Source organism: Teleopsis dalmanni, chromosome 1 (assembly GCF_002237135.1).
Source record: "Teleopsis dalmanni isolate 2A chromosome 1, ASM223713v2, whole genome shotgun sequence".
Taxonomy (NCBI): Eukaryota; Metazoa; Arthropoda; class Insecta; order Diptera; family Diopsidae; genus Teleopsis; species Teleopsis dalmanni.
This window is the reverse complement of record NC_051846.1, coordinates 40891832-40908509: the sequence shown is the minus strand read 5'-3', so window position 1 is coordinate 40908509 and position 16678 is coordinate 40891832. Positions and strand designations below refer to the sequence as shown.

The window sequence follows — 16678 nt, the reverse complement described above, 5'->3', positions numbered from 1 at the left end:
CAATCATTTATATTGCATTCGATATATTATCCTAAATATTATATCTGAATGTATTCTTTAACCGGGTCGGCGCGTACGCCATCCCGACACCCAAAAATTCCACGCACGAGTTATTCACATTAGGAATAATCGCAGGGTTCTACTCAACCGAATGTGCAATGGTCAAGCTTTGCCCCGAGGGAACCGCCTTCGTGATCACGGTAACCCCTACGCCAGGTAAGTATGCTTTTATATTGAAATTGGAATATACTTAATGAATTCAATATTTCAATTTAATGAAAATTATAAACATTTCAATGGTAAAAATTTTTTTCCTCTCACACAATCACAATTCAATATTTTAACTTAATGAAAATTGTAAATATTTTAATTGTAAACATTTTTTTTTTTCGTTAACACAACCGTGATGGTAATTGTGACTAAAATCTAAATAATTATTTGTCACATATTATATAAATTAATTTTTATTAGTATTTAACTCTGCTGTTTGATTAGAAATAAATTCTGAAGGCTAGTTGAGTGGACCATTTGATTCATATTACAATTTTTATATAAAATAATAATTTAATATTATTTCTTATATCGACATAAATATTTTGGTTCAATACTTTTTAAATATTATTTATTTATTAATTATTAAATAAAGAAGTTAATATAAAAATTATTTAAACAATTTAAAAGTTTTTTGCATTATTCTTTTCTCACTCAATACAGCTAATGTCAATGTAAAAAAGCAATTCTAATAAATGATTGCAATCATTTATATTGCATTCGATATACATATTATCCTAAATATTATATCTGAATGTATTCTTTAACCGGGTCGGCGCGTACGCCATCCCGACACCCAAAAATTCCACGCACGAGTTATTCACATTAGGAATAATCGCAGGGTTCTACTCAACCGAATGTGCAATGGTCAAGCTTTGCCCCGAGGGAACCGCCTTCGTGATCACGGTAACCCCTACGCCAGGTAAGTATGCTTTTATATTGAAATTGGCATATACTTAATGAATTCATAATTTCAATTAAATGAAAATTAAAAAATTTTTTTCCTCTCACACAATCACAATTCAATATTTTAACTTAATCAAAATTGTAAATATTTTAATTGTAAACATTTTTTTTTTCGTTAACACAACCGTGATGGTAATTGTGACTAAAATCTAAATAATTATTTGTCACATATTATATAAACTAATTTTTATTAGTATTTAACTCTGCTGTTTGATTAGAAATAAATTCTGAAGGCTAGTTGACCATTTGTGGACCATTTGATTCATATTACAATTTTTATATAAAATAATAATTTAATATTATTTTTTATATCGATATAAATACTTTTGGTTCAATACTTTTTAAATATTATTTATTTATTAATTATTAAATAAAGAATTTAATATAAAAATTAGTTAAACAATTTAAAAGTTTTTTGCATTATTCTTTTCTCACTCAATACAGCTAATGTCAATGTAAAAAAGCAATTCTAATAAATGATTGCAATCATTTATATTGCATTCGATATATTATCCTAAATATTATATCTGAATGTATTCTTTAACCGGGTCGGCGCGTACGCCATCCCGACACCCAAAAATTCCACGCACGAGTTATTCACATTAGGAATAATCGCAGGGTTCTACTCAACCGAATGTGCAATGGTCAAGCTTTGCCCCGAGGGAACCGCCTTCGTGATCACGGTAACCCCTACGCCAGGTAAGTATGCTTTTATATTGAAATTGGCATATACTTAATGAATTCATAATTTCAATTAAATGAAAATTATAAACATTTCAATGGTAAAAATTTTTTTCCTCTCACACAATCACAATTCAATATTTTAACTTAATCAAAATTGTAAATATTTTAATTGTAAACATTTTTTTTTTCGTTAACACAACCGTGATGGTAATTGTGACTAAAATCTAAATAATTATTTGTCACATATTATATAAACTAATTTTTATTAGTATTTAACTCTGCTGTTTGATTAGAAATAAATTCTGAAGGCTAGTTGACCATTTGTGGACCATTTGATTCATATTACAATTTTTATATAAAATAATAATTTAATATTATTTTTTATATTGACATAAATATTTTGGTTCAATACTTTTTAAATATTATTTATTTATTAATTATTAAATAAAGTTAATAAAGTTAATATAAAAATTAGTTAAACAATTTAAAAGTTTTTTGCATTATTCTTTTCTCACTCAATACAGCTAATGTCAATGTAAAAAAGCAATTCTAATAAATGATTGCAATCATTTATATTGCATTCGATATACATATTATCCTAAATATTATATCTGAATGTATTCTTTAACCGGGTCGGCGCGTACGCCATCCCGACACCCAAAAATTCCACGCACGAGTTATTCACATTAGGAATAATCGCAGGGTTCTACTCAACCGAATGTGCAATGGTCAAGCTTTGCCCCGAGGGAACCGCCTTCGTGATCACGGTAACCCCTACGCCAGGTAAGTATGCTTTTATATTGAAATTGGGATATACTTAATGAATTCAATATTTCAATTAAATGAAAATTATAAACATTTCAATGGTAAAAATTTTTTTCCTCTCACACAATCACAATTCAATATTTTAACTTAATGAAAATTGTAAATATTTTAATTGTAAACATTTTTTTTTTTTTCGTTAACACAACCGTGATGGTAATTGTGACTAAAATCTAAATAATTATTTGTCACATATTATATAAATTAATTTTTATTAGTATTTAACTCTGCTGTTTGATTAGAAATAAATTCTGAAGGCTAGTTGAGTGGACCATTTGATTCATATTACAATTTTTATATAAAATAATAAAAACTCAAGTACGGCTTTGGATCAATTGGTTAAGGTGCGCTGATTCTGAGCTTCATATTTGGCAGGACCCGAGTTCGATTCCTGGTACTTGCAGTCTCAAAAATAATTATTTACGAATAATTAAATATAAGAATTATTTCCAAGACCACTGATGAAGGGTATTTGGCAATACTCGAAACAGCTGTTTGGTCAGCCAAAAATTCAATTAATTAAAATAATTTAAAAAAATAAATTTTTGTTGTTGTTTCACTTCTGTTCGAAAACCTCTCTATAAAATAATAATTTAATCTTATTTTTTATATCGACATAAATATTTTGGTTAAATACTTTTTAAATATTATTTATTTATTTATTATTACAATTTTTGTATTGCTTTTAAATACAACCATACCTTTCTAATTCTAGAAATGCAAAGCCTGAAAATAACTATGAAAAACGCGTTATTTTAAAATTGACAAAAGATCTCAAAAAGGGGGAAAATATAAAATATATACAAATGGCAAATATTATCGAACGAATTAATAAAAACTAGTTATTTCAAAATAATTGTAAAGATAATAGAGATGGTATACTTTGGACCAAAGGTTGCTATGGTCTCTTAACCTTTGATTTGTACCTTTTTATTTTTTTAAGTTCTGTTTTAAATCAAAAAATTTAATTTTTACACACAACATTATTTTATAAAAAGACCACGTGAGCTGAAAAATTAAATTAGTACTTTTATTTTATACATCAGATGTAGAATAACACTTTGAATAATAATTATCTTAAATATGAAGAAGTAATGAGTTTCATATAATTATAATTAGAAGCTGATTATAATAAAAATTTATGAAATATAAATCATAAATATTTTGTTTCATTTTCCAGTTATGGTACGGGTTTGGTTCTAAAAGTTTATTAATGTAAATAATTTGATTTACAATATTTATTTACTAGTTACTTCTCGAAGGAAGTGAGAAATTCAAAGGTCAGCACCAGTAACAATACACAGTCAAGCATCTGAACTTCTCTGCTCAGACGCCAAAAATAAGTAATCTAGTGCTTAGTTCAGATAATGTTTTGAGTTATTTTGTAGCATTTATTTGGAATAAAAGAACATTTAATATTTTTTTGCTTTCCGTTACAGTAGGAAAAACAGAAATAATTTCCAACACTGAAGCTTAATTCCTAAACCAACAAAATAAATTTTACAAAGCGGATTTTCGTAGCTTAAAAACAGACAAAAAGTTTGTCAACTCGGAAATCAACATAGACTAAGAAAATTACAAAAACTTCCTTAACGCGTTTGTTGGTGTTAATTTGTTTTTGTTCAGTTTAAATATTAATTTTTCCATTTTCTGTTTGCAAAAGTTCTGTTCTATTCTGTTCTGTTCTGTTCTGATCCTGATTATTTATTATTTGCATTTTAATCGCTTTATAATTAAAATATCCTTGTGCGGAAGATTACCAAACGACGGACTTAAATCTTAGGCTGCATATTTCAAACTGAAAGAACTTAATTTTCTTTTCTAATTATTATGTTTATATATCACAAAAAAGTTACGCCTTTAAATTGACGAGATTAGGTTTTAGATGATAATTTTTAAATTAATTCAATTTAAAAATCAATGAAATTATTTCAATAAAAATATTAATTTTATATTTATATGTTTTAATTAATGTTTTAAATCAGAACTGTCAAGACCAGATAAGATCGCAGGCCTATACAAATCACTGAATAGGTAGGCGGGCCGCAGAAATAAATACATACGTTAATTTATTGCCATTTGAAAAATATTTTATTTTTAATATAATGACTTACGGCACTGGATACAAGGTTTTTGACCCAGTTATACAAAGAAATATATACTAAAATGTTTACCAACTAAATAAAAAAACGTGAAGTATACTAAATTATTTAAAAAAATTTAATTAATTTATTTGGGATACAACAAAACTAAAATAATATGATGTTACTAAAATATAACAAAGAAAAATTTGCATAATTGTGGTAAATTAGAAACATGTCGCGGGCCGCACAAATATTAGTCGCTGGACGTATGAGTCCTGTGGGCCGTGCTTTGGTCCGCCCTGTTTTAAATAATTTAAAAATCCATGAAATTTATTTAATAAAATTCTTAATTCCTCTTAACATATGCATATATTATTTGCGAATATACAATGCAATATAAACAATGTAAATATATGTTGCAATAAAATTTTATAAAATTTTATTTACAACAAATTTTTTTATATTGCCTTAGTTCTTAAAATATTCTATAAATTTATATATATTTATTTGTAGATAAAATGTAAAACAAATAGTAAAATAATTAGTTACCTTTTTTTTACGCCTAAAGCTGTATTGAAAACATTACAAAAACGTATACAATTAACAATTGTAGATGCAATTTTCACCTTCACTTAAAAAATATAATGAAAATCCCAGCTGAAAATATGTGCATAATATCGTCCTATTTTCCAAAAATCATAAGAAAAATTTCGTCATGAGTGTAACAATTACTTACGATTATAATTAAAAGTATAACAAAGTCAGATCCTTTTCAGAAGAATTACATGTTTGGTTTCGTTTAAGTGCTAATAATCAGAACTTAACAATTATTGATCAAATTTTATATCACCATCAAATCAGTTGTCATATATCTAATTAACAATATATATTTTATTGTAACCCAAATTATCAATTTTACTTATATATGGAGGCAATAAAGCAATCTGCTAATGATGAAAGTGTATAATCCATATCTGACGCATCAAAGAACTGCAGTAAACACTCAATACTCGAATCCTACTTGAATCATTTACTGTATTTTATTTATAAGCATTCTAATTCCATTTTTCAAATATACGACTCCACCCGATTCGACACAAACATGATGCAAATGATTTATGAATCATCCATGAGTATTACGTCACAGTCCGCAAAAATTTTTCTTCTATTGTTAACTGTGCATACAATTTCCTATTAAAACAGTTCCTAATTTAATGCATACATAATATTTTAGAACACAAACAAAATACATGCATTTACAATGTTAACAACAAACACCAAAAGCATCGATTAAAAAAGACACAGTGATTTAAACTTCTACCTGACGCAAGTTCTGACACGGTGACACGGTCACGGTGGTTTCAAGGCCTAGCTTTACAGGTTTCACATACTACAGGATCCCTGGTATCCTGCTTGCCCAGAGTTAGATAAAAATGCATAACATCTGCTGTTCGTTTTTCCAAGACTCGATTGCAGATTTAAATATTTTCTCTCTGATGCGTGAATTGAGAGCTGCGAAACAACTACGACGACGGGAAGATATGCTTCCACAAGCATCCACGGACGAATTCTGACGTGACGACTAGACTAATGATTTAAGATTTCAGACGTATTACCTAACGGCAGTTCCTGAAGGAGCTTTCCTTCCGGACTAGGGGAGTTTTTTGTGCAATTGAAATACCCCACTGAATAGGCTTTCAAGGTTTTCTCGCATTCAAAAAAAATAGCACCAAAACCATAAAACTCAGCATACACAAATTTTTTGCTTAGCCAACACTAGCGCTCACACAAAATTTTTACGAATGCCTGATCGAGTCATTCATTTTTGATGAGTTTATTCATTCATTCATACCACTCAAGTATATGCTATGATTCGTGAATCATTTGCCATTTATGCTTATGTAATGAATGTGAATGCGTACAAATAGTGTCTGAGAAAAACATTTATACTTATTTATATTTGGTTTTTTTTTTAATGTACTCTGAGTGTTAAAAATATGACTCGTTATAATTCTCTGTGATGCACAACAGATTAGAATTTTCTACAATTTTAGTTTGAATGAAGAACGAATCATTTTCACTTAATAGGTAGCCATTAATTAATGGCTAATTTTTTAATTACAAAATTTTTCAACCGAAACATTTTTAAATTATCGCATAATGCCCTAATTAGCCAACACTACACAATTTCGTAACAAGCCTATGACAAAAATAACATATAATATCGGTGTCTATAAAGATCCCAAATGTCTTCAAATTCATTGCGGATCACTTACTGAGTTAAATACGGCGCAGTAAAGATACATACCTATGTGGTTCTTACTTAAAGAACTGAAACGCGACCATTATCAGTGACAGTACAATATTTCGTAATAAGTCTTTGGCAAGAACATCATATATAATCGATATTAGATAATAATTAAAAAGTTTACACCTCATCTTCCCTAAGGATACTGTTTAAGGTCATCTTATGTATCATATAACATTATTTCAGTTCTAGACCTCAAATGAAACTGAGAAGATAATTATATTCCGCATAACTAGGTTGAGACAATGTTACTGAAAAATCTGAAAATGATATCATGTTATGCATTACTGTTATTATATATCGCATATACTAGTCCCAATAAGATTTCGACTACCCAACAAATTTCCAGTCGGGACATTGTTAAAGTGCATATTTACAACAATGCAACATTGGTTTCAGGTTATTGGTTTGTACTCAATACTATGTAAAATTGTGTTCACGAAATAAATTTACAAATAAAAGTGAAAAAATATTGCAATAAAAAATACCGCAACAAATGTAATTATTTTAAAAATTTAAAATAATTAAAAACACACCAGAGATTTAAAAATTTATTGAAAATAGTTAAAATGACATCAGTTTTAACTTATGGTGAATTGCCTGCTTCGGAATGCAAAATGCAAAATTAATATAGCCTTGAATACAAATATATGAATATTACTATAATTATTATCAGAAAATTAATTATCATATAATATTATGCATAATAATTAGATATAAAATATATATATATTCAAAATGATGTATATACTTTTATTAACAAATAAAACTTCCTGAATTAAATATAATTATATATAATAAAGTGTTATTTATAGAAGAACTGAAAATTTCAAAATAATTTGCATAATGTATATTTAAATATATATATTAAAGGCTAAAATTGTTATAATTTTGTTACATTTATATATATTTAATATTTGAAATAATTGTATTGTTAGAAAATAAATAATATGATAATGAAATAATTTTGAAATTATTTTTAGAAAGCACAACCTTCAATTAAATATAGTTCTTATATATTTAAAATAAGTTTATAATATATATAAACAAACTATACATATATATATATATATATCACGAGCATATCCAGAAATTGTGTCAAGGGACAGCTGTATTTAAAAAAAAATTCTCTATTTAGAAAGAATAAGTGTAATTTAAGCAAATAAAGTTCTAGTTGTGCAACTATTATTATATCATTTATTAAAGGACTAGTGAAATAGAAATATGTAGTAATATATATTTAATAACACTGATGTCACTAATTTTGTAGCTAAATTTCTATATAAAAACAAAGAATAAAAGATTATCCCTAACAGTTTTAAGACCACAAGGCGAAGTAGAAAGAGCATATAAAGGGTGTCAAATACATATCTTGTCGAAATTGAAAGTTAAAATAAATTATATTATATTTCAGAATACCAATTATAAGTATTCATTATATATATAGTACTTATAATTGGTATTCTGAAATATATATATAAATTTATATGTATATATATTTATATTAATTATATTAATCAAATTAATTTAGAAGATTACATTGATTAAACAGATTCGAACATTTAAATGCAACTTTTAGGTATTTTATTATAATCATTTATTTGTTTATTTTTATAAAACATAGTAAGTAATATTAATATATTTTTCTTCATTAAAAATAAAAAGATATAATCATTTTTATAGATGTGGGGGGTTCAAGTTCAACAGTTTCTTTATACTTATAAATTTAAATAGAGTTTACAGCATATAGGTATAAAAAAACTCGTAGACTTAAACAATATCCATAAATATCAACTAACGAAATGCCAGCAGTATAATAACACAGACGATATAAACACTCCAAGAAAAGAATATAACTATGGAAAACTTTTACATAATAATTTCGAGATATAAATGCATAATCCCAACTATGTTTTCAATAGACAAATATCAACCATATAAAAATCAACTAGACAATGGGTCAGAAAAAAGTGATAGGAAAGCAGAAATGTTTGCCTTGATAAAATATTTGATATTCCATTTAATATTGATACTACACCAATATGTCAGCGCCTAACTTAAGTAACAAATCAGGCATATGTATTGAAATAACATAGGAAATCGTCAATAATCTGAATTGTAAGAAAACACCTGAAACAAATAAAATCTCTTCAAACCTATTTAAACAATTACCACGCAGAATAAAATTCATGATGAGATACATATTCAATGGATATCTGCGACTAAAATCTTATGTTAAGATGACTTAATCCCATGATCAACAAACTGGACTATTAATTTGTATACCAGTAACCACTGAATATTTATCAAGTTCATCGAGTAACCAATAAAGTACTGTATTACTAAAAAGTTTTCATCGAGTAAAAACTTTGCAAAGAAGTAATTTATTTGTCTATCACCAAACCAATCTAGATATACTACATACAGTTCTGGGGCTATACAAAGCTATCAAATCATGGCATTATATATGGAAGATGAAAACAATTTTTTAAGCATGATTACTATGCATATCGATATATAAACAAATCAAGAAATACACAAATACTTTAATATTTAATTACTTATTTGTGAGATTTAATATTAAAATTAATTTTAAAGTTGACTAAGAATAAGAAACTGGACTGCTAGGTCATTTGCCTTGTGCTTATATTCATGTTAAGAATTATAATTAAATTTTATTTAATATGTCTTTGGATAGGTGTAGCTTTATTATATTGTAGTCGATATTCTTGATTGCGTTAAAAAGGTTGGTATCATTGGTTGAGTTGTTAAAGCAGTTTATGAGATGGCTCATGGTAAGAATATATCCACATTTGAAGCATGGTGGTTGCACATCTCTTTAAATACTTAAATATAAAATGTATTGAACAAACTGTACACAAAATAGCTGTTAAACAATATAACGACTGGTTAACCAAAATAATTAAAAAACTATTTATCATTTTGATACATATATCACACATGGACCGGAAAGGCTAAAACAAACAAAATCATATGTGTAAGCAGAGAGATAACTCCGGACCTTACTTATTTTAATTGGGAACTGAACACTAGTACAGTAAATTAACACTCGTCTTTCTTTATATAGTTCAGTTTGTACCAATCCTATTCAATGAAATATTTTTTACCGAAAAAAATTCTATTTTATGTATGAATCTCAATAATTCAAGCAACAAAACTCAAAAAGCCTTAAAATTTTAATAATAAAAACGAATTTATATGGTATATTAGTAGTACGTTTGTATGTTCAACTCATTATAAAATTTTTGAATGTAATAAACTTCTGAACTTCATATGATAATAAAATCGTTCAAGAATTATTTTTAATATTTGATTTAAAAATATTTGTCAAAAATATTGCTGCAGTCAAAAATTGTATGCAAACAGAGATGGTTTTCATATTCATTGGACTTAAAATTTTTATTTGTAAAAAGTATTGAATATGTGAATTCAGTGAAGTGTGAATCCATTAAAAGAGCATATGTATAAAGTATTTTATGTGTATTTCGTATGTTCGCTGCAGGCAAGAGAACTGAAATGCAATTGCATTTTTAAAAAATTGTACCTCAGTTCGTTACGATGAAATGCACAGATTTTCCATGCTCTGATTACCAATACATCAACGCCATATGTAAAAAAAATGATAACAGTGAAATACAGTTAAAATGCATTTCTACAACACTTACCAATCAGAGTCATCACAAACATCGTTAATGCAGGTGAGCAAATATCATAGAGAAATCCCGAAAGAACTGCCAGCCATGCTATAGGCAACGTTAAAATTAAATGGTTTATAATGTATATTGACTATAGTATAAAGACCACTATAAAATATTGAAACATTAACATCAAAGTGATACAAATATGTTGGAATTAGTTGACCACTGACTATTTGCGGGAATAAAGATACCAGATTTTCTTTTTAATTGATTTTTCCAAATCTAATCATTCATAAGGTGCAATATATATCATATATATCAACGTGTAAATTCTATTTGCAATATTTCCCAACAGATGGCTTTAGTAATTAGACATTAGAAAGATGAAATTTCGTTCTTAAAATATTTTTGACAGTTTGGTTATTGATTGACTTAGTTTTGTTTAAGGGCAGTAGTAAAGAGAAAATAAGCCATATTTTACAGTTGTTCTTTGATAAACGCGAAAATTTTAGACAGGTGGCTGAAAATGTGAATAGTGTATCGTAACAAATTCGACCCATTTCTAAAGCGGTTGATGACTGATGATAACCACAAGATCACTTACGGCAATGTCAATCGAAAACGGTTGTGTTCAAATCGCGGTGAGCCAGCTGGAACGGTGGTAGAGCCAAGAACACTTTGCTATGTGTTTGATGGGTTTGGCTGGGAATCATTTATTATGATCTACTCCCCTACGGTACAACTCTTAAATCAGAACTGTACTGTCAACAACTGGAGCATCTGATGCAAGCAATGGCCCAGAAACGGCCAACTTTGGGCAATAGAAGAAGGATTGTCTTCTATCAGGGAAAGGCCAGATCCCACACTTCAAGAATGACTCGCCAAAAGTTTCGGGAACATGGTTGGAAAGTTCTTTTGCATCCGCCTTATAGTCTAGACCTGGCACCAAGTCATTACCATCTGTTCCACTCCGTGTTGAATGAATTTCCTGGTGAAAAATTCGTTTCAAAAGAAGCTTGTGAAAATCGACTGTCTCAGTCCTAATTGTTTGCCAATACCTAGAGATAAGGACTTTATGAGAGAGGCATAATGAAGTTGGCAACAAGTTAACAAACAAAACGGCGCATATTTGACCAAAATCAGATCATTCTAACTATAGTAAATAAACCTTCAATTTCATGCAAAAATAATGGATTTCGACGAGTTCGAATAGAAATGAAGAGACAACAACAAATGTTTTTAGTTAATTTATTGAAATTTGGCTGACCATACAACGCTGTTTCGAGTATTGTCAAGTACTCATCATCAGTGTTCTTAGGATATATTCGTATTTGAAATAATGAATTTCTTTTTACTATACCTATTATTATTGAAATGATTGTAGTCTGATAAGTTAACTTACGGTATACTATTCACCTTGTTATATTAAGGACAAGAATACTATAATTGAAAATTAAGCAATTTATTAATTTATTCTTATCATATATAAGGATTACAATACTGAACTTGTTCCAAAATAAAACTTACTAAAAACTTTTTTTGAGAGATATTAAATAAAATATAAAAAGTATAAGCAATATTATTGAGTTTCTTCTTTTAAATTCAGCATTACTTTAAAGAGCAAATAATAAACAAAATTAAATTTGTAAATTACTTTTTCAAGAATATTGAAATATTAGCGTGTTTAAAATTTAGTAATTTACCAAAGTTAATTTCCGGTACCGCAGAATTGTTTTCCAATTTTCTTCCAAATTAAACTGTTCAAAGTCAAAGTTCAAAGAAGTTTTGCTAAATAAGTTGACATTGAAATAATTTGTTTCCTTGGCAATGGAAAGTTTAGCGGAAATGGTTAAAGAAATAAACTTTCATTTTCCTTTTTGACGATTTTAATTAATTTTTCACTACTTTAACTTTAAGAAAGTTAATTCATATAAGTACCTCAACAAAAAAAAAAAAATAGAATGCAAGTTCAATTAGATTAAAATTTACCAAAATGTTCACATTCGATTTCCTGTTATATAGCAATAATAGGTTCAATAAATGTCATTTTAGGGTCTGAAGTCATTTTTGGTTTTCTTGTTTAAATAAAGAACTGTAAATTATAATTTTTATTGACGCTCTGGTACTTATATATTTAATTGTAGTATCTTTATTTTATACATTATTTTCTCCTAACAAAAATCCGCTCGGACCACCTATTGTGATAGCATTAAAAAATACAAAGAAATATATTTTATATAAAAATAGCTTTGAATAGCTTTTTGGTAATAAAACCATTGTGTGAATTAAACTTACTTTCCATTATTCCATTAGCTGAAAATTTTGCCATTGAGTATGATTTCGTTCTTTTCTTTTATATTCTTTTATATTATTTGATGAAATTTAATAACAAAAAATTTGAAAACTTTAGCTGTAAATGTAGAGTGTAAATATTTATAAGAAAGTATAATTTAATTTTCAGAATATAATAAATTTATTTTTAAAGGTTTCTAATGAATTTTACTTATTTTTTATATTATCGACTTGACTTGACTTGACATTCGAGTTAAATATTCGAAGCATAGGACGGGTACTTATTTGGTTAGATTTGCACACATTGCTGACTAAGCTTTACTCAGCCGAACCGAAACGTCTTCCTTAGCACCACTTTTATCCGTAATGATACCACCCAGATATAAAAATGATTTTATGTGCTCAGTTGCACCATTACCAATTCTGATAGGTGAAAGATCCTGCAAAGTATATACGCTGTACATTAATCTTGTTTTTTGACGACTTATGTACAAAACAAATTGGATTCACAGGAAATAAGTGTGTCAATTTCTTTCTGTAACTCAGAACTTTTATGTCTTAGGAAACAGATATATTCCACATACTGAACTTCGCCAAGTTTGCTAAAGGGTGTCCATTGTATTCCGGTGCTATCGCTTCGTGAAGTACGCATAACGTCATCCAATGCCATTATAAAGAGAATTGGGAACAGTATGCAACCTTGCTTTACGACCGAATCAACCCCAAAGAATTCGGATAACATTCCGAATAGCATTACATGGTTAACGCTACAGCTGAATTCGTCTTACAGATTCATGTCTGATTGAATCTTTAATCTATGTTAAAACTTTCTACTTATACACAAATTGGCGATAACTCGAGTTCCTAATAGCTCAATGTCGACTTTGAGACATATGAGCACATGTTTTTTTGAATTCTTTAAACTTAACAACAATAGATTTATTCAGATAGGGGGCAGACTTATTACTCTTCATAACATATGGAATAAAACAAAATCGCCAAAGGTGCTCAACTTGGCATAATAGACCGTCTGTTTACGGAATTTAGATCGAGACAAAATATTGTACTCTTCTTGACATTTTATTATCAAGAATATGAACAAGTTATTAATAAATGAAAAAATTCAATTAGCTTGTCAAGTAAGAGACATTGAATGTGAAACACCAGCACAACGTACAGTTAGTTTAGAAAATAGAAGAACTCTTTATACCAGAGCTAATGAAATATCAAAACAATGGAGCACACTTAGTAAAACATGTTCGTGATGTGATTAATATTACAATAGTGCATATATATTTTAGAACAGATCTTCAGAAATATATTGTTCAAACTTGTTCTAATCTGTCACACAGAATCCTTTACTGACATCGCAGTACAAGGTCTTTCCATATTCAGAGTATTTCTACGAATCCAATTTATTGTAGAATTGAGGTACATTTAATCAAACTAAGAATATTTTGAAAATCAACATTTTATAAACAAATTGTATATATTTCAACATGCATTGAATATAAAAATCACTTAGTCATTTCTACTTAAAATTTACTGCCTTAACTTTACCATATAAACTTTTTATAAACTTTCAAACTGCAATGTCTATGTCAGAAATGTTATTTACAAATGCTGAAATCTTTTTGCAAATATTTTGAGATTGACAGAACGAAATAGAAAAACTTGGATTTGCATACCAAATTTTTTGACTCTTAAGTCATTTGCATAAAACCCCAAAGTTTTAGAAACTCAAATACTCAAATGGTTGTATTTTGTGCAATATTTCAGCGTTTAGAATCAAACTTTGTAATTGCATTTACAACATGAACGATTAAATTGCAGATATTAGGCAATATATTCTTATTTACTTAAAAAAAAAACCAAAAATACCCACTCTCAAATATTTCATCATTGATATATGCATTTTTATAAACGTATGGCATTTGACGAATGCATATTTACTGACTATGAATCTTTTGGATTTTTAAAGTCCAGACTAGATTTAAAGATTTTACTTAAAGTTTATCTTGTATAACAATGGAATAAACTTAGTTTTGACAAATGTTTAACTTTAATTATTTACGTCCTTTGGATCGGCATAAGATGATTAAGCTAATTATATTGTATATCGCAATGTTTATGATATTTACTTTGCATTGTACATTGCAGTGGATAGATCAGTTTTTATTTCAACTATAATAATCCTTGGTTCCGATCAATCAGTTCTTACGGCAACAATAATATATCCGATGGTATATCCAATGTAGATCCTTCAAAGAAATCACATTCCCACAAAGTTAGTACCTAAAATTTAATTTGTCTGTCTTACAATCTGACGGGCAAATTAACAGGTCAGGTATTAACAGGTTTCGAATGAAATAGATAGACATCGTTAAATCGTAACTTAATACGAACTTGTAATAGAACTTGTACGAACTTAATAGAACTTTTGTCCTTAACAATGAGCAGTTGGGCAAACTTTTTGAACTTCACAAATAACTACTCATTCTGGTCGTTCAATAAGTTCAATTAGTTTATATATTAGACAATTAGCTTAAAAGTATTAACCCCGTATTCGGTTAACAATCGATATTTCATGATATATAAAATCACCAAGGTGGGGTGTTTGCTTTGTCATTTCCTTCCAGATAAGAATAATCTTAATAAGTCATTTAAGCGCACCGATTTCTACCTTCTGACTAACTTTTATTAGCCGAAGGGAATGATTTATGTCTTTCTTTGAATTCCATCAGCAATCAATCAAATTTCACTTGAAATTTGTTTTTTTCCAACTCACTTTTTGTTAAAATTATTATATTAAATTAACTTTCAAAAACTAAATATATCAATTAACATCCTGTTCAAAGAGTTTGGATAAGTATCTTGTTTTATATGTATTTACTGCCTAGTAACATATTGCTGTTAACCTGACAGTGCTCCTACTGATAGTATTTTAAATAGAGAGGTTCATTTATAGAATATGCTATATATACCTATTAGAGCTTCCGATGTCTCTTAAAATGCATTACAATCACATATTCTTAACACGATTCTATACATCCCTTTCAATGCATTACAAGCTATATGTATTTGTATTTTCGAATTTGTATTTAATTGATATAAAGTGAATTTAATCTAAAGTCAAATAAAGTTACTAAAGTAACAAACTTATACATATTTGACTAAAAAGTTAATGGTAGTTAATCATTTTAATTAAACATTATTTTTTAACATTCAAGTAACACCACTTGGTTATAGCTCACAATGACACATATTTTCATATATGTAACACGGCCTGTATCAAGTTAATTAATTTGGAAGAGGCTTGCAGGGTAAAAACAGTATAATTATATTCCATTATGGGGTCCCTCAAGTGCCTTTCCTGCCTATGTGTCTACATGTACCTTAACACTAATATTTTCGAAAAGGACGAAAGTTCTTAAAATCATAATCGAGGCCAATCATAATAAGCAAAGTAATTTCATAGTAATTAAACTGAATTTGTTAAACCTATCTATATCACTCGTTAATTCATTTATTGAATAAGTTGAATAATTTAGACAAACAATTAGAAAAATTCTAATAAATCAGTTTTAAAGAAAATAAAATAAAATAATATAAATAAATTGCCTTAATTGTTGATCAAGTGATTTTTACTACAAAAAATCTTATGTTCAACTGAATTTCAATATTTTTGGTGCTTAAGACCCCTTCTCGAATTACTCGCAAACAAAATTATATACATATTATCCTAATTTAACCCTTTTATGCGCATGAATAATTTTGAAGAAAAAAAATTCACAAGCCCTTCACAAATAATT

General features: G+C 27.8%; 4 non-coding genes across 4 annotated transcripts; all 4 read right to left on the bottom strand.

Annotated features, from left to right (window-relative positions):
• Window positions 1–60: 60 nt before the first annotated feature.
• LOC119673616 lies at window positions 61–224 on the bottom strand. The gene has a single exon (XR_005252133.1). It is a non-coding gene; the product is annotated as a U1 spliceosomal RNA (small nuclear RNA).
• A 593-nt stretch (window positions 225–817) lies between these two features.
• LOC119673614 lies at window positions 818–981 on the bottom strand. Its single transcript, XR_005252131.1, has one exon. It is a non-coding gene; the product is annotated as a U1 spliceosomal RNA (small nuclear RNA).
• Window positions 982–1560: 579 nt separating this feature from the next.
• LOC119673613 lies at window positions 1561–1724 on the bottom strand. The gene has a single exon (XR_005252130.1). It is a non-coding gene; the product is annotated as a U1 spliceosomal RNA (small nuclear RNA).
• Window positions 1725–2328: 604 nt separating this feature from the next.
• On the bottom strand, window positions 2329–2492 carry LOC119673612. The gene has a single exon (XR_005252129.1). It is a non-coding gene; the product is annotated as a U1 spliceosomal RNA (small nuclear RNA).
• Between the last annotated feature and the right edge of the window lie 14186 nt (window positions 2493–16678).